Genomic DNA, 19,261 nt, shown 5'->3' with positions numbered 1-19,261 from the left:
CAACCAATATTAATATTAAGCTACTGACTAGAAAATGAAAAACAAAAAAAAGCAAAAGAACAACAATAAATATAACACAAAAACTGGGAACCCTAGTAAACCTAAGCACTTTTCCTATCTAGCACTCTTGGTTGATACCAGCAGCGGTATGAAAAAATACAGGCGTACCTCGGCGATATTGCGGGTTCGGTTCCAGACCACCGCAATAAAGCAAGTCACACGAATTTTTTGGTTTCCCAGTGCATATAAAAGTTATGTTTACACTACACTGTAGTCTATTAAGTGTGCAATAGTATTATGTCTAGAAAAAACAATGTACATACCTTAATTGTGAAGTGAGCAAATGCTGTTGAAAAAATGGCGCCAATGGAAAAATGGCGCCGACAGACTTGCTCGACGCAGGGTTGCCACAAACCTTCAATTTGTAAAAAACGCAATATCTGCGAAGTGCAATAAAGCGAAGTGCAATAAAATGAGGTATGCCTGTACTTAACACTGCCTTTTTCCCTGCCACATCGCTTGTCTCCATGGTGATGGCGTAAAGGGGCACATGTCATAAAGCAGCCGGTGTCAGGCCCTATACCTAGGATTTTCAACCAGGCTGCCTTGGCTTTCCTTTCTTCCTTCAGAGAGTTCACATGCCTAAACTTCTTTCTGCCTAAATTAAAAAATAAGGTAGTGGGATTTTTATGGGGTTCCTGTGCCTCCTCCTGCCTTCTTCCCTACCCCTGGTCCCTGAAAAGGACAATACTTATTTTCCTGCAAGACATTTCTACCTGGGTCTGATCAACAGTTTATTCAAACCCTTCTCAACCAACTGAGAAATGTGGTGGCTTTTTCAAGAAAACTCATTTTCCAGAGCTCCTGTGTGAGATCAGGACGTTGCACACAAAGGAAGGAGGTTGTCTTCTTTTTTGAGAGCATATTATAGTTTATTTTTCCATTAAATGAATCAGGTTATCTTTGCAGATCAGCACCAAGGGGCAGGGTCACAGAAAGGGTAGACAGCCACCAAGATGGCAGCTGCCTTCTTTGTTCTTCCCCCCGGCCTCTCTGCCAATGAGCGCTGAGGGACAGGGTCTCTCTTCTAAGCAGCACCAAGGGGTGAGGCCACCACAAAATGGTGCAATATTGGCTCTGAGGGCAGGTATTGTGATGGCCTAACGAAGCCAGAGAAGGATCATAACCAGTGTTTTGTGCTTTCCAGGAGCTTTTCGGCTGTTTTCACAGCTGATTCAATCTTCCCATTGCTCTGCAAGTGCTCTGGGCATGTTATCTTGTGCTCCAACTCCCATTTTGTGCTAAACCATTTGAATACCTGAGCTGCACATTGTGGCCTGTTGTTTGAACACAAAGTATTTGGTAGGCCATCCCTCGCCAAAAGAGCCTTTAGCTTCCTGATTGCTGTTCCTGTTCAAGTGTCTTCTAGGTAGTCCACCTCCCCAAAACTGGAGTGCTTATCTATTGTGACCATATTGTTTCTGTTGATAACGAACAGGTCTGTCACAGTTGCTTCTCAAGGGAGTGTTGGGTTCTCCTGAGGCTGCAGCATGTCCTCCTTCTCCCCGACTGTCCTGCTATGAGATGTACTCTTTTCCACTCCTTTGTCTTCCTTTCCACGTGGCACCAACAAGGACATCCTGAGCCTGACAGAATTTTGAATTATTTATTAAAATTTGGGGTCAAACTAAAGGGGAGGTATCTTGGGCTTTGGGAACAGCAATGAGTCTGTGCCACAGCTGTGCTGGAACGTCCCAGCTGTGCGGGAAGGCTCTGGTCTCCCTGCACAATAGCACAGAGCCTCCCGCCGTGCCCTGCCCTGCCCTGCCCTGCAGGGGTTTGTCATGCTCACCCAGGCCCAAACAGCTATTCCTCTCAGGCTCCAAAGGGAGCCTCAGTCTCTCACACAAGGCCCTCCCTAGGGAAGCTGTTTGGTGTGGAGGGTATTCGGGGGACTCCAGGGGACCTGTAAGAGGGATGATGGGGGGAAGAATGAGGTGCCAGAGGCCATAGAGAGGTTGAGTGTGGAAGGGTCCATGGCAGGGAGAGGACTCAAGCCTCAAAGATGCTCAGGTCCCTGCTGTCAGAGCCAGCCTCACTGATGCCCTCCCTGGCTCATGTGGGCAGGCGTTAATGTCCATGCAGCATCCACATGGGCCTATGAACAAGCCCTGCACCTTCCTCCTCCTCTTACCTGAGCCTCAGTCTCTGCCATAGAAGCTGCTCCTCCTCCTCCTCCCACTCTTGCTGTCTCTCCGGGAAGTACTGCTCCACCTGCTGCTCCTCTTCTATCCACAACTGGAGGGTCACAGGAGGGAACAAAGGAGAAGTCAGTACAGACACCAGCAAATGACCCCCACAGGACACATCCCCACAGACACACCAGACACCCCTCCTCACACCAAAGCAGGGACACGTGAGGCACATTTACATGCCCATCGATCAATGCATATGACCCAGGGTGCGCAATCATGCACACATACACCCTTCTCCAGTGCACAGAGAAATGCATGTATTTGTCAGGACACCCTTGCATGTGCACACAGACTCCCAGAGTGCGGGCTCCTTACTCTGTGTGTGTGCTTGTTAGAAATGGAGTATTGTTAGAATATTGTTAGAAATGGAGTGTTGTTAGAAATGCACAGTTTGTATCTCGTACCTGATAAGTAAAAAACACTGCCAAGGACTTTTTTTTCCTTGGCCAGCTTTGCTACAGTTTTTCTTATGCTAAATCACTCTCCCCCTCAGCCTCCCCCTGGTATTCTCATGCAGATTACAGAAGCTGGAATTCAACTGACTGTGTCCTTGAAAGGGGGTGGGATTTAAACTCTTGGTGACCTAAAGAACTTTCTGAGCATGCGCAATTAGCTGATGCATATTTGCTTATCCGCCCTGCATACTTAAGTAGTTAATTATAATATACATGCAATGGATGAAGTGACGTAGCCACATACATGTTTGTATGAAATGGAAATGAGCTGTAAGAGTTCCTGTTTCTGCACACGTGCCCAGGAGGGGAAGGATAAAATACCAGCTGAGAATTTCCTCAGGGGTTCGGAGTAATCTGAGTCCTTTGACTCTGCTCCGACCCTATTTGCAAATACACCTTTTGTGCTGCTAATAAGCGTGTGTCTGAGATTTCTTTGCGTGCCTCCAGAGAAACAAACTGCAAATTTTTGCAACATGCTTGTGTTTGTACACATCCATCACTCACAGCCCAATAATACCATAAGCCATGTCTCAGCAGGCACACAAACACATGTAACAGCTGCTGCTGGATTTGCAGCAGGGCTCACGATCCCTGCAAAGGCAAAGCGGGAAAGTTTGCAGAAAGTTGTTGCTGGCAAGAGCACATGCATGTTTTTGATTGGCTCTTGAGGCAGGAGATTGGCGGGGAGGGAACTCAGCTCTGCTCAGAAGGGAAGGAGCCTGGGACCACAGAGCTCTGGGAGGAACCACCCTGCAGTCTGCCTGTGAAGTGAACCTGCCCTTAGTGATGGGGAGAAGACAACCTGGTATCCTTTTTCCTTCTGTGAGGTGGAGGGAAAAGGGTGGTAAAGTACACTTGCTTAGGAGGGCAGGCTATTGATCTTGAAAGGCTCTAGGGAGAGTTAACTGAGAACCAGCCTGGAGCCAGGTGGGTGATCAACCCAGGGTTGTTTCAGTTATCAGCACAAGGGTCCGTGTCTGGCAATTGAAGAAAGGTGTTTTTGGGGAAAAGGGGGCAGTGAGTGTTTCTTTGCAGAGACCACAGACAGCTGGAGCAGAGGAGAGCTGCTCTTCCCCATGAGGCTCTAGCAGGGAGCAGGACTTTCTGAAGCAGCAGCACCAGCCCTGGTTATTGTGTTGCCAAGTATGAAGGAGAGCTGATGTTTATGTTAATGCTGTGTGCTCCTGCTCACTGGAGTCTCAAGGTTTTAGCTGGGGAGTTGTACTTGATTCTATTTGTACAGAGTGGTTTAGTTTATTGATACCTGCCTTTGACAATTTGATTATTGATATCCTGTTCTGCTATTAGCCTCATCCATATGTTGACTGTTTTGTAAATAATAAACTGCAAATAGTTAGACTTCATGTACTCCACTGTGTGGGGAAACCACAAGAAAACACTCCATGGAGAGGTAGACCCAGCCTTCGGGGCTGGGAGGTTGACTGAGGGTATTTGACACCCCAGGGCCCTGAATCCAGACGTGGCTGCGTCTAGCACAATGGCTAGGGTTACACATATCTACCACTTAAGAGTACAGGGCCATGCCGCAGGACTTGACCTTTTTCCGCAGTACCCCCAGCATGCCACTGGCACTTCCAGGTCGTGGTCAGCGTGATTGGCTGCCAGGGGACCCCCTCCCCCAGTCACTAACGACCACTGGGGGGGGCAAGTGCCCCCCCAACTCAGGAGGCACCAGTTGCCCATGGACCTAGGGGAGACAATCAACCAGAGGATGAACATGAGCCATCAATGCAATGAAGTCACTAACAGGGCAAATAGAACTGTGGTGTGCATCAGCTGAGGCATTGCCAGTAGATCCAGGGAGGTGCTCCTCCCCCTCTATTCAGCTTTGGTGAGACCACAGCTGGAGTACTGTGTCCAGTTCAAGAAGGATGTGGATAAGCTCCAAAGAGTACAAAGCAGGGCCCCCTGCATGATATGGGACCTGGGGATATGCTCTATGAAGACAGACTGGGAACTGGGCCTGTTCAGTCTGAGTAAGAGAAGACTGAGAGGTGACTTGATAGCTGCTTACAGGTATGTCAGGAGTGAACACCAAGATCTAGGGGAGCAACTCTTCAGAAAGGCACCCCTCGGGAGGACAAGGTCCAAAGGGAACAAGCTAGTTGAGGAAAAATTTAGGATAGACATAAGGAAAAATTTATTTTCCATACGAGTAACTAGAATCTGGAACATGCTCCCAGAAGAGGTGGCACAGTCAGTCACCATCCCTGGAGGTGTTCAAGAGGAGACTGGACAAGCACCTCCTGGAGCTTCTTGGAGCCTAATTACCTCCTGCCCATGGCAGGGGAATGGACTTGATGATCTTACAGACCCCTTACAATCCTTCTATTCCATAACTCTGTGACATCCTGACACAGTATGTATACAGACCACCTAAACTGAGGGAGCCTAACACTTATGACTCCTCCAATGATGTTGAGGGAGTCCAGGACCCTTTAGCACTTGCCCAGAATGTGTGAGACAGGGGTTTCTCCCTGTTTCTGCTTGTGAGTGTGAACCCTCTTGTCTTTCTCCTCCCAAATAAATGCCCTAACCACCAAGCAATCAGGTAGGCTGAGCAAGTTCTCAGTTGGGGCCTTTCTGCCCCTCCTGTTCAAGCGGTCTCATTTTACTGATAATAATTTAGGATTCAGTAAGCAAGAGAATAGATGTAAAGTGTGAGTCTGACTGTTGCCTTATGGTTAGGACACTGTCCTGGGAGAATGGAGCCCTGATCTCACGGTACCTATATATTTTATCCATGGATTGTTCTGTGAGCCCTTCCGGGAGCAGGCCCTCCTCGGGGGATACCCTTACTGGTGGGCTACAGGTTCCTGCTAACTCTCATACACCTGCCAGGTAATAGCAGTGGATACCTACCAGACACTCAGGCTTTCCTTGTTTCCCCAGCTGGTGTAGGTGAGAATTTGTATCATGATTTTGTGGGTAGCGAGATAGGCACTGAAATAAAGGGTTTTCTTGGGGGTTTGGGGTATAACAATAGAAAGTTTTAGGCTGCGGATCTGTCTCCTGTCTCTCTTCTAAGTCGTGATAATTAAGCAACTGTAAGTAAATATACCTTACCTTTGTGTTTACAGGGGAATCAGTAGGGGAATCATGGCTATTAGGGCTGTGTAAAACAGCCATTTCGACAGAACAGTGTTTTGTTTCAAGTTTCATTTAATTTTGAAAGCACTGTTCCGTTTTGTCAAAGCGGTTTCGCTGTTTTGACACTGTTTCAACATTTCGCCATAACGGGGAAGCACAAAACAGCCTGTAACTTTATTTCTTGCCTCATTCCAATGAAACTTGCAGAGGTGGTAGCCCCTTCTGAGGGCATAAAGTCTGCCAAGTTTCAAGGAGATGGGTGCAGGGGTTTCTAGGAAATTGTACCTCAAGCTGCGTACAAGCAGGAGCCGGGGTCAGAAACAGCGTCCTGTGATCCGGCAGGCAAACTGGGGGCCCACACCCCTGGGAGGAGTCTGGCAGAGGCCCCGCAGCCCTCCTGTGGTGTAGGTGGGCTCCCAATCTGCCTGTTGGATGACTGCTGCCTGGAACCCAGTGCTGGGGAACTGAGCCCAGCTGAGCCACATGGGGCTGTGGAGCTACTCAGAGCACAGCTCTGGCTCTCCCCTGCCTCCCAGCACCTGGCTGGCTGCTTCAAAATTTGAAACGTTTCAAAACTTTCAAAATGTTTCAACTGGCCCCATTTTGTTTTGAGGCTGTTTCAAAGCCCTTCATTTCATTTTGATTTCACTGTTTTGAGCTCGAAAGGAGTCAAAACAGCATCAAAATGAAACAGCCAGCAAAGCTTTGCACAGCCCTAATGGCTATACCTTAATTCTGTGTCAAAGCTTGCAAAAGAGTTCCTGATCTCATGGATGGACTGTGGTCTTGAGGCTAAACAGTTCCTAATGTTGTAGCAAGAAACCTTTTTTTTTTGCCTGCCTCCCCCTCCACTGTGAAGCCCCTCCATATGGCAAAAAGCCCCTTTTGCAGCATTTGCCCCCTTTTGGGGATGCCTTCTCTTTTCTACCTTTTCTTTCTTCCTCCCTCTTCTTCTTTTATTATATTATTATTTTTATAGAATATAAGGTGTACTTCTAATAAAAATATAGTTTGTAGATGCTTTTATGGGTATAAAATAGTATTCTGCATCAATATCTTGTGTCCCCCCCACCAGCATTGTATTTGGTCTGTTTGTTGTATGTACCATGGCATTTCACCCTTCTATGTTTTATAGTCTATGCTTTTTAACTTTGTAACAAGTGTACTTTAAGTTCAGAAGGAAGTTGCACCATGTAACAATGTTAGCAAGGGCAGGAATCAAACTCTGGCTTCTCTGTATGGAGTGGGTCCCTGAATGAAGCTTGACTGATTGTGTAACACAGTAGCTAGACAGAATAACAAGTCAACCAGCCGCAAATAACACCTAGGAGACCACAGACTAGGGAGAGGAAGGGAGCAATACAGAGCCAGGAACTCCCTGAAACTTCACTGTTAAAGGCACAGAAGCCCTGGTTTGAACTAATCAATGCTGAAGACCGACTCTTGGGACTGAATACTGCCCCTCCCTGCCCCCGATCAACTGCCGCCAGAGCCCTGTTCATCACAGCAGTGAATTAATCAAATTTCATCAACGGACTCGCAAGACTGCACATATCTGCAGACATGTCCCCAGGGTCTGAAAACTGCCATCCAGCAACCACCACGGGGGATGTCCCATGAGGTCAACAACCCCTGGATTGGGTAAGCCCGAAAATTAGGGAGTCACCAAAGTCTGCCAGAGAGGGATAAAAGGCAGTAAAGAATGACCCCCAGTGGTGCCCTCTTTGACCTAACCAGCACCCTGCCTGCCCAGCCAGAAGGATCAGCCGGTGATCCCCTTCTGAAGCAACATCACACTGAAAAAAGCCTTGACTGGCCATTGACAGTCACTTGGGAATAGGTATATCATGACACTGGTGCTTAGTGTTCATAGCTAGCTACTGTGGGTGTGTGTGTGTGCGTGAATGTGTGTGTGTTTGAGGGGATCATCCCCAAGGTTTATGATCTGACTTTTGCATCCATTTAATAAACTAGAATTTTATGATGATCCTGTGAGTTGGTAGCCAACAATGTTTGGTAATCCCCCTCCCCACTCCACTTGCCCCTGGCTTTCCAATGCTTAGCACTCCTGTGTTTCTTCCTCCCCCAACATATTCAACACCTCCACGACTGCCCTTTTGTTCTCAGGCATCTCTGCACAGGGCACCAAACCACTCCAGTGTCATCCAGGGTCAAAGCTGGGGGATTTAGCTGGGACTGCTACACTGCAAATGTAACTGTGAGGTCGCAACACCCTCTGTTCACTCCCCAACTACAACTCCTCCCCTCTTCCCCTCACACTCCCCATAGTTAAAATATACATTTATCCGTACCCACAGTTCCCTTTCCCAGGTGAGCAGGTTGAGCTTACTGTCACACTCACACCCTCTCTGACCCAATGAATCTTTCTTCCACAGAAAATGGAAACAGCTTCTGAAGGAGAAGCTGAAAGCTCTCCTATCCTCTGCCTCACCCCTGACTAGCTTATAGTATAGAGGGGAGGGATCTCCTGGAGATCTGTATGCTCTCAGGGAAGGGTGGAACCCGAACCTGGTCTCGTAACCTATGCTAATACTCCAGTAACTGAGTGCTCAATCCTATTTCTTCTCACACACCTAAATAGCACAAACAGTGCTGCATAAGTGCAGCTTTTGGTATTTAAGCTTGTATATAAAAACAGGATCACCCTCTACAGCTGCATCAGGACACATTGGAAGTAAAATGATGGGGTTGGGGGACGCCTATATTTTAGCCCAGTTTAGGCTTCTCACCCAGTGGGAATTGGAGTTTTAAACTGCATCTCCGGCTTCTTAGCATAGTGCTCTAGCCACAACTACAGTTTCAGCATTATCCAGATCCCTCTCTGTCCCCCCCTTTGAAGCTGAGCCACTATCCCTTGCATCTAATACGCATTAGACAAAATGGATGGAGATTAGTGGGGAAGTTTCTGCCCCATTAGGAATGAGGGTCCAAGCTAGAGTCCAATGATTCCACCCACCCAGGACAGTATCCATGTCACTCATCCAAAAAACTTCTTGCTTACTCTATTCTTCCTGATCCCACATATCTCTCCTGGCTGCCTTATGGACCAGTTTCAAGAAGTGGATGGGAGAGAAGTTAGTTAAAGCCTAACCTGTTACCTAGTTGTCAGAGCAGTGGGGGCAACCACTTGGGAAGACATACAACAAATTAGCCATACGGCCTCCTCAAGTGTTACTCGAATCCCCTTCCTCTGCCTGATCGCCTCCTCTGTTTTCTGTTTCCTGCATGTTCTCTGCTTTCTGCTCCTTGCCCTATGCTCCCTGCCTTATCTGCTGCTGTGCTACCTGCCCCCTCCCTGATCTGCTGAGTGCCACTTGCAAAACTCGTGCCGAAGGTTGGATGCTGCTGGGTCATTGTTCCATGAAGTCAGAGAAGGGCAGGCCAAAACCCACATTGGGTGAAGACAGCTTAGTAATTCTTTCTTGCTCCTAGGATGGGAGGGAGCTGCATCTCTGATCTGCTTAGGCAAGACACTGCTTCTGTGTACCTCTGCTTCTCCTCCTATGCTGTGTCTATCTTGAGTTCACACTTGAGCTCTTTGGGGTAGGGAATGTCACGCATTTGTAGAGCTGATACCTAGGTCCCAACTACCATGAAGGTGTGTTGGCACTACTGCAATATACAAATGCAAACAGTCCTAAACAGAAGTAATCAGACTGGACAGCAGATACCTGCCCGGTCCAAAGGGGTGCAGCACTTGAGTTACCACTCTCCTGGAGCTGTACAACTGCTTTGCACCTCTCACATCAATGGAGCCAGCCATTCCACTGGCTCCAGCATGTGAGGACATGGCCACCAGGACCTGTGCCTAGAAGAAGGCACTGAGTTATCGTGGTGGGTGACTCCCTCCCTGGGGGGACTGAGGGAGTGATCTGTTGTCCTGACCCCCTGGCCAATGAGGTCTGTTGCCTGCCTGGAGCTCATGTCCAGGATATGACAGAGAGGATCCCCAAACTCATTCGGCCCTCCGACCACCATCCCATGCTCCTCATCCATGTGGGCACCAATGACACGACACAGAGAAGTCCAGGCCAGTTCATGTGTGACTACAGGGCTCTGGGAGCCGGGCTTAAGAGTCTGGGGACACAGATAGTTTTCTATCCTCCCTGTTGCAGGACATGGGACAGGTGCATCAGCAAAGTGAATAGAAGACTCCAGCGATGGTGCCATTGTGAGGAGTTTGGCTTCCCCAGCCATGGTCCACACTTCAGAGAGAGTGGACTTTTGGGAATGGCTGGGCTCCACCTCGCCTGGAAAGGGAAGAAGCTCTTCTCGGCCAGAATGGCTGACCTTCTTGACAGGGCTTTAAACTGAGACCGCTGGGGGATGGGTGGTCTCCTAAGTTTTAGCCCAGGTCATATCAGCTGCACTACCAATACCTTGAGCAGCCTAAGGGATCCCTCTCTGGCAACAGCCTGAGGAAAGTCCCCTCTTAACCCCTCAGGGAAGCATTAACTGCCTGTACACAAACGCCAGGAGCTTGGGAAACAAGCATGAGGAACTGGCCCTTCTCCTATGTGATAATGACTACAAATTCCTACCTGTAGGAATTACAGAGGCCTGGCAGGACTCCACCTATGATTGGTTGGTGCCAGTAGAGGGTTACACTATGTATAGGAGAGATCATGTGGGGGAGAGGGGTGGGGGTGTTGCTCCCTCTGTCAAAGATCAGCTTACCTCCCTGCAGATTGAGTTTCCAAACCAGGAAGGGGATCTGAGACCCTCTGGGTCAAGATATGAGAACATGGGGAGGGTGACTTACCTGTAGGAGTCGACTATAGACCCCCCGACCAAGGGGAAGACCGAGATCAGGAATTCGTTAGGGAACTGGTTGAAGCCACATGCTCCTGATGCTTGATCATCATGGGAGACTTCAACTTCCCTGACATCTCTTGGGATGATCGCACGGCCAAATCTGGCGGGGGGGCAGTTTAGGAATGTATTTTGTGATTGGTTTATTTTTTTCAGCTGGCTTTCGGTTAGACTTCTCCCACCCCCCGCAATTTTCTGCCGTTCACCCAATGATGCATTTTCAGGTGCTCTCCCCAACAAATCTACTAGCTTTGTCAATTGTGGGGAAATGGGTTGAGACATGGGGTGCATGGGGTGACATGGGATGAAACGGTGGAATGGGACATGGGGTGAGACAGCGGGAAGCACATAGTGTGACACAGAGGGTGCATGGGGTGACAGGGAGTGGAACAGGGGACATGGGCTGAGATGGGGTTGGTTGCAGTTCCAAAAATACACCCCCGCCTCCTGCCCCCCACACACAGCTGGCAGTGTCAGCCCTTATAAGTGGCCAGCACATGGGGTGAGGCAGGGGGTGCATGGGGTGAGATGGGGTTGCTTTTTTTGGTTGCAATTCCATAAATACTCTCCCTGCACAGCGGCCAGCATAAGCCTGCATAAGCATGAATTTTCTGCTGATCAGCGAAGCATTTTTGGGTGCTCTCTCTGAGAAATGTACTGGCATGATTAATTTCAGGTCAGAGCAGCAATTGTTTTTTTTTTGTTTTGTTTTTAACCTGTTTATCCATGCCAGATCATCCTCATTTACATGACAACTGTAAGGATGACTGCCATTTTGCCTCAGGGAACATAATTAGAAACCATGGAAACACTTAAGACAGCTTAGCTCTTCCTTAGTGGGCATTGATCCACAGCCTAACCACCCCCCCCCCCCCCCCGGCATACCCATTTTTTCTGCCATCCATCACTTGGGGTGGCCAGGGGAACCCCTAATTCGAAGCTCAAAAGAAATTGTTGGCTTCTGGGTGAAGAGCCTTTGGATGCTTGCAGTGATCACACTGTCCAGAGAAAGCCAGGGTGGACATCCCCTCCACCAGAATACTGGACGAACTCAGGAGAGGCACAGCTGGGCCCAGGATCAGAGAGGACTTGGTGAGGGAACTTCTGGTGGGACTGGACATCTTCAAATCAGCAGGTCCAGATCTATGAGCACTCATGGTACTTTGGCAAGGTGCCAGAGGATTGGAAAAGGGCCAATGTGGTCCCCATTTTCAAAAAAGAGAGGAAAGAGGACCCAGGAAACTATAGGCCTGTTAGTCTTACCTTGGTCCTGGGGAAGCTCTTTGAGAAAATTATCCCAGAGCACATCTGTGAGGGTCCAGCAGGGGAGATTATGCTTAGGGGCAACCAACACGGGTTCATGAGAGGCAGGTCCTGTCAGACCAACCTGGTGGCCTTCTACGACCAGGTCACAAAGTCCTTGGATGCAGGGGTAGCAGTGAACGTAGTCTTTCTGGACTTTAGGAAGGGCTTCGACACTGTCTCTCACCCCATTCTTATCAAAAAATTAGGAGATTGTGGTGTCAATGTCTACACAGTCAGATGGGTCACCAATTCACTGGAGGGCTGCACCCAGAGAGTGGTGATAATAGAATCATAGAATCATAGAAGCAGGGTTGGAAGGGACCTTGTAGATCTTCAAGTCTGACCCCCTGCCTGGGCGGGAGAAAAAAAACTGGACTCAAATGAGTCCAGCCAGGTAGGCATGAAGCCTCTTCTTAAAGACCCCCAGGGTAGGAGCCAGCACCACTTCCCTTGGAAGTTGGTTCCAGCTCCTAGCTGCCCTAACTGTGAAGTAGTTCTTGCAGATGTCTAATCTAATAATTTGTGTCCATTGTTCCTTGTCATGCCCAGGGGCACTAGGGGAAACAGTGTCTCCCCTAAACCCTTCTGATCCCCCCTAGTGAGTTTATAGACAGTCACCAGGTCCCCCCTCAGCCTTCTCTTGTGAAGGCTGAACAGGTTCAGGTCCCGCAGCCTTTCATTGTAGGGTCTGCCCTGTAGTCCCTGGATCATGCGTGTGGCCCTCTCTGGACCCTCTCAATGTTGTCCACATCCCTCCTGAAATGGGGCGCACAGAACTGGATGCAGTACTCCAGCTGTGGCCTGACCAGCGTCACATAGAGGGGGGAGGATCACCTCCTTGGCTCTACTTGAGATGCACCTGTGGATGCACAACAAGGTCTGGTTAGCCCTGCCAACTGAGACCTCGCATTGTCAGCCCATGTCCATCTTGGAGTCAATAATGACTCCAAGATCCCTGTTTGCCTCCGTGCTCTCAAAAAGGGAGTTTCCCAGTCTATAAGTGTGCTGCTGGTTACTACTGCCCAAGTGCAACACCCTGCACTTGCCAGCATTGAAACGCATCCTGTTTATGTCAGCCCACTCCTGTAACCTATCCAGGTCTTGTTGCAGTCTTTCCTTCCCTACTAGCATGCTCACCTCACCCTAAATTTTGGTATCATCAGTGAATTTAAACAAGTTGCATTTCACCCTGTCGTCCAAATCACTGATGAAGAAATTGAACAGCGCAGGCCCCAGGACCAAGCCCTGGGGGACTCCGCTGCCCACTTCCCCCCAGGTGGGATATGACCTGTCCACCACCACCCTCTGAGTACAACCCTTGAGCCAATCTGCAATCCATCTGACTGTGTAGGCATCAATGCTACAGTCGCCTGGTTTTTTAATGAGGATGGGGTGGGAGACGGTGTCAAAGGCCTTGCTGAAATCTAGAAAGACTATGTCCACGGTGACACCTGCATCCATTGCCTTTGTGACCTGATCATAAAAGGCAATCAGGTTGGTCTGACATGACCTGTCCCTAATGAAACCATGCTGGTTGCCCTTGAGCATCATCCCTGAAGCTGGCCCATCACAGATGTGCTCCTTAAGGATCTTTTCAAAGAGTTTCCCAAGGATAGAGGTAAGACTGATGGGCCTATAGTTGCCTGAGTCCTCTCTCTTCCCTTTTTTAAAGATGGGGACCACGTTAGCTATCTTCCAGTCATCTGGCACCTGGCCCGAGCACCACGAGCGCTCGTAAAGCCATGCCAAGTGCCCTGCAATAACCCCAGCTAGCTCCCTCAACACCCTGGGGTGGAGAGCATCTGGACCCGCTGACTTGAACACATCCAGCCTCTCCAGAAGCTCTCTAACCCGGTCCTCCCCAACCTGAGGTCTGGAGGCGTTCCCCTCGAGTCCATCTGGCATCCCAGCGGGGAAGTCCCAGTCCCTGCACAAGAAAATGGAGGTAAATAATTGGTTAAAGAGTTCTGCTTTCTCCTGATGGACGGGTCGTTTTCAACCTGGAGGGATGTGAGCAGTGGGGTTCCTCAGGGCTTGGTCTTCGGGCCTGCACTGTTCAACATCTTCATCAGTGACTTGGACAAGGGGGTAAAAAGCACCGTGTTCAAAGTTGCTGACAACACTAAGATGTGGGGGGATGTGGGCACGCTAGACGGGAGGAATAGGATACAATCAGACCTAGAGAGGTTACAGGGGTGGGCAGATGAGAACAGGATGGGATTCAACACTGACAAGTGCAAAGTGTTGCACCTGGGGTTGAAAAACCAGCACCATACCTACAGGCTGACGAACTCCCTTCTCGTCAGTGCAGAGGCAGAAAAGGATCTTGGAGTCATCATAGATGTCAAGATGAATGTGGGCCGGCAGTGTGGGGATGCAGTCAGGAAAGCCAACCGCACCTTGTCATGCATCCACAGATGCATCTCAAACAGGTCCAAGAAGGTGATACTTTCCCTCTGTGTGACATTAGTCAGGCTGCAGCTGGAGTACTGCATCCAGTTCTGGGCGCCGCACTTCAGGAGGGATGTGGACAACATGGAGAGGATCCAGAGGAGGGCCACTTGCATGGTCAGGAGGCAGCAGGGCAGGCCCTATGAGGAGAGGCTATGGGACCTGAACCTGTTCAGCCTCCACAAGAGAAGGCTGAGGGGGGATCTGGTGGCCATCTATAAACTCACCAGGGGGGACCAGTGGGGAATGGGAGAGACTGTGTTCACCCAAGCACTACCAGGAGTAACTAAGAATAACAGCCACAAGTTGACTGAGAGTAGGATCAAGCTAGACATCAGGAGGCGCTACTTCAGTGTCAGGGCAGCTAGGATCTGGAACCAACTTCCAAGGGAAGTGGTGCTGGCTCCTACCCTGGGGGTCTTCAAAAGGAGGCAAGACAATCACCTAGCCGGGGTCATTTGACCCCAGTACTCTTTCCTGCCATGACAGGGGGTTAGACTTGATTATCTGCTCAGGTCCCTTCCAACCCTACAAACTATGAAACTATGATTCTAGGAGGATCTCAGGCATCAGGGTGAAAAAGGTGGGGTATTGCTTCAGGGAAACATGAAAGGCTGGCTTGGCCAGCCCTCACCTGGAGCTTGGAGGGGATTCCAGGTGGCCAGCATAAGCCAGCATAGGCAGGCAGCATATGGTATGAGACATGGGGTGCAAAGGGTAACATGGGGTAAGACAGGGACACATGAGGTGAGACAGGGTTGCTTTTTTTGGCTGTAATTTCATAAATACTCCCCCTGCACAGTGGCCAGTATAAACCCACATAAGCACAAATTTTCTGTGATCAGCAAATCAATTTTGGGTGCTCTCCCTGATAAATGTACTGGCGTGGTTAATTTCAGGGCAAAACAGTAATTGGGGGTTTGTTTGTTTTTTAACCTGTTTGTCCATGCCAGATCATTCCTCATTTACATAGCAACTGTAAGGATGGTTGCCATTTTGCCTCAGGGAACACAATTGGAAGCCATGGAAACACTTAAGACAGCTTAGCTCTTCCTTAGCAAGCATTGATCCTAACCCTCCCCAACCCCCACATCCACTGGCGTACCCATTTTTTCCCTGCCAACATGTACAGTCATGGTCCTGCCCTCTCATCCAGGACCATTTCCAGGGATCCCCATCACTCCAAAGTGTGACAAATCAGTGACCACACTTCTGATTGAGCATATTTTTTGTTTTATTTTCATACAGAGTCAGTCATCAGTGCATCCTCAGAGTTAAATTGTGATGATTCATGATTCTGACAAGTCAGACATGGTTTCATCCTCCATGTCCCTCATTTTCCTCCAAGTTTAGATACAAGTCTCTGATTGCTGTGCCTCTTCTGTCAGCAAGAAGACAGACCCATTATGCTTTAGGGATGAAGGGGATGAGGATACAGAGCAGACCCAGGGAGCGGGGAGCAAAGAGGGGGGCATCTCGAGAGGCACCAGGTTCTTGTGCATAAAGCATGAATGGAATCAAAGCTGAGGGTGGTCCAAATAAAATTTTAAGTCTGCAGGCAGTCAGTAATCAGCAGTCAGTAGTGCTGATGCTTGAAGGGTTTTCTTACTTCTTATTACCTTTTATTACTATGTAGTCAATGCTTGTACCTTTCCTGAGGTTCATTACATGTGTATATATGGGAAAAGGGGGGTGAAGGGATTTTTTTAGTTTTCCTGTGGTCGGTCGGGTGGGAAGCAATGCTGCCTTATCTGCTGTCACCTGCAGTTATGAGCTCAGAGTACCTTTCTATCTGTCAGTCTCTGTAAGATGACATTTGAATGGGTGGGGGGTGGGGAGGGATAAAGGAAACAGGCAATTTAGGGATAATTTTTCTTCCTACCTTTTATTAAATTTCTTACTATTGGTTTAACTCTTCTACTATTGGTTGTATAACTTTCACTGAAATAAAGTTCCCCCAAGGAGTTTTTCAAAGTGTGCAGTACTGTTTGCTTGAAAAGAAGGAAAAGTGTACATTCCCTATTGAACCCAGCTCTGTTCATTCTCCAAAGACTACAAAAATGTGCTTTGCCTAGTAACCTACTTTCTGGCTTCCCAGACCACACAACCAGTCCGCAAGTGGTCCATTCAAATTTAGGGTTTCATACAAGTAGCAATCCAACCGTAATGATGCCCCACACTCCCCAGCCTACACCCACAGAAGTTTCTGTGAGTGGTCTCCCTGGCATCCAGCCCATGTCATTCTGGGAGCCCCATGGTCACCTATGTCTACATACAAGTCACAGTTTTAGGTGGTAATGAAACAGGTAAAGAATTTCTTTATTGATCACAGTCAAAGTAAATGGGATAGTCTGGGAGCTGTCCATCAAACACCAAGGAAGATGTCAATTTCATAGATTTCATAGACATTAGGGCTGGAAGGGACCTTGGGAGATCATCGAGTCCAGCCCCCTGCCCAAAGGGCAGGAAGTCAGCTGGGGTCATAGGATCCCAGCAAGATAAGCATCCAATTTACTCTTGAAGGTGTTCAATGTAGGTGCTTGAACCACCTCCGCTGGCAGACTGTTCCAGACCTTGGGGGCTCGGACAGTAAAGAAATTCTTCCTTATGTCCAGCCTGAAACAGTCTTGCAGGAGTTTGTGACCGTTCGACCTCATCATCCCTTGGGGCGCTCTGGTGAACAGACGTTCCCCCAGATCCTGGTGGTCACCCCGATAAACTTATAGGTGGCCATCAGATCACCCCTGAGCCTGCACTTTTCCAGGCTAAAGAGTCCCATGGCTCTCAGCCTGTCATCGTAAGATCTGTTTTCCTGACCTCTGATCATGCGCATGGCTCTCCTCTGGACTCTCTCAAGCTTCTCCACATCCTTTTTGAATTGTGGAGCCCAAAACTGGACGCAGTACTCCAGCTGTGGCCTCACAAAGGCCGAGTACAAGGGGAGAATGACGTCCCAGGATTTGCTCGAGAAGCATCTATGGATGCAAGCCAGCATTTTGGTCGCTTTATTAGCCGCAGCATTGCATTGCAGGCTCATGTTCATCTTGTGGTCAATGATGACCCCCAAGTCTCTTTCTTCTGTAGTGCTAACCAACGTAGCACTGCCAAGCCTATAAGGGTGCTGCAGGTTTTTCCTCCCAAGGTGGAGAACCTTGCATTTTTCGGTGTTAAACACCATGAGGTTCTCGTCCGCCCATTTGCTGAGCTTGTCCAGGTCAGCCTGGATCACCCGCCTGTCCTCTGGCGTGGATGCTTTGCCCCAAAGTTTGGTGTCATCGGCGAACTTGGCCAGTCCACTCCTGACTCCAATGTCCACATCGTTAATGAAGATGTTGAACAGTATGGGTCCCAGGACAGAGCCTTGAGAGACCCCACTGGTCACAGGGCACCATGATGAGTGACTGTCATCAATCACAACCCTCTGGGTCCGACCACGAAGCCAATTTCCCAGCCAGCGGATCGTGGTGGAGCCAAGGCCACAACTGGCCAGTTTGGCCAAGAGGTGATCATGGGATACCAGATCAAAAGCTTTTTTGAAGTCAAGATATATGACATCAATCTCTTCTCCCTCGTCCACGTGATAGGTCACCTGGTCATAGAAGGAAATGAGATTGGTCAAACAAGACCTACCCGCAACAAACCCATGCTGGCTGTCCCTTAGAATGTTAGCCTGGGCCAGTCCCTCAAGGATGGCCTCCGTAATAAACTTTTCTAAGATCTTCCCCAGGATAGAAGTCAGGCTTATGGGCCTGTAGTTAGCCGGATCCACTCTCCTCCCTTTCTTGAAGATCGGCACCACACTGGCCTTCTACCAGTCTTCGGGCACTACACCAGAGCGCCAGGAGTTTTCAAAGATCCGTGCCAGGGGCTGGGCTATGACGCTCGCCAGCTCCTTGAGTACCCTGGGGTGCAGATTATCAGGGCTGGCTGACTTGAAGGTATCCAGCTTCTCAAGGTGTTCCTTCATGAGGTCAGCATTTATGGAGGGTAGGGGATGCCCCTCACCCAGATTTCCCTGTCCCATAGCAGGCATGGGCATCCCCTGTGACTGATGAAAGACTGACGCAAAGTACCTATTTAATAGGTTGGCTTTTTCCTGGGCGTCAGTTGCCAGTTGCCCCATCTGGTTTAGCAGGGGTCCAACGTTGCCCTTGTTTTTCCTCCGGCTCCCCACATATCTGAAAAAGGACTTTTTGTTGTCCTTGATGCCTGAAGCTAGTTGGAGTTCAGTTGCAGCCTTGGCTTTCCTGGTTTGCTCCCTGCAGGACCGGACCAGCATGGAGTAATCCTCCTTGGAGGTGAATCCCATCCTCCATCCTTTGTAGGCTTTCCTTTTAAGCCACAGGAGGTCTGCTAGGTCCCTGGAGAGCCAGGGGGGCTGCTGTGCCTTCTTGCTGCCTTTCCTCTGGCTGAAGCTATCTCATCCTCTGGCTCCCTGAGTTCCACCTCCCATTTCCCTGTGTAAGGATGATGTGCTGAGACCTGCAAGGCACCACAGCAGTGACTGTTACCCCTGTACTGGGAGGCAGCATGTATGGCACAGCCTGGCATAAGTCCCTGCATTGCTCCTGGGTGAGGACCTGAGGCAGAAGGGACATGGCCTGTTGTCTCCCTGGGAAGCAGAAGCAGAGTGCACAGCGTGATTGCCGCAGCCACACATGACCTATGGAATAGGATGTGCCAGGGCACTTCTCAGTTTCCTGCCCCACAGCAGTGACACACATGCTCCTACATGTAAAAGCTGCACAGCTCACCTGGTTGCAAGCTGAATGGGTGAGCTGTGCCTAAGAGTTTTGCAACAAAAGGGTGGCAAAACTTTGCAGAGGGTGCGTAAGCTTTACCAGACAGGAG

At 49.3% G+C, this 19,261-nt stretch overlaps 1 long non-coding RNA gene across 1 annotated transcript in view; it reads left to right on the top strand.

Moving 5' to 3' along the window:
- Positions 1-3,460: 3,460 nt before the first annotated feature.
- Positions 3,461-19,261, top strand: part of LOC149873934 (uncharacterized) — a 23,956-nt gene continuing 8,155 nt past the window's right edge. Inside the window, exon 1 of the long non-coding RNA XR_016439892.1 lies at positions 3,461-3,515. This is a non-coding gene — a long non-coding RNA (uncharacterized LOC149873934). The remainder of the gene's footprint in view (positions 3,516-19,261) is intronic.

This window comes from Crocodylus siamensis, chromosome 1, assembly GCF_052110815.1.
Source record: "Crocodylus siamensis isolate JL-2025a chromosome 1, ASM5211081v1, whole genome shotgun sequence".
Taxonomy (NCBI): Eukaryota; Metazoa; Chordata; order Crocodylia; family Crocodylidae; genus Crocodylus; species Crocodylus siamensis.
The sequence above is the reverse complement of the archived record's forward strand: the minus strand, read 5'-3'. Positions and strand labels throughout refer to the sequence as shown.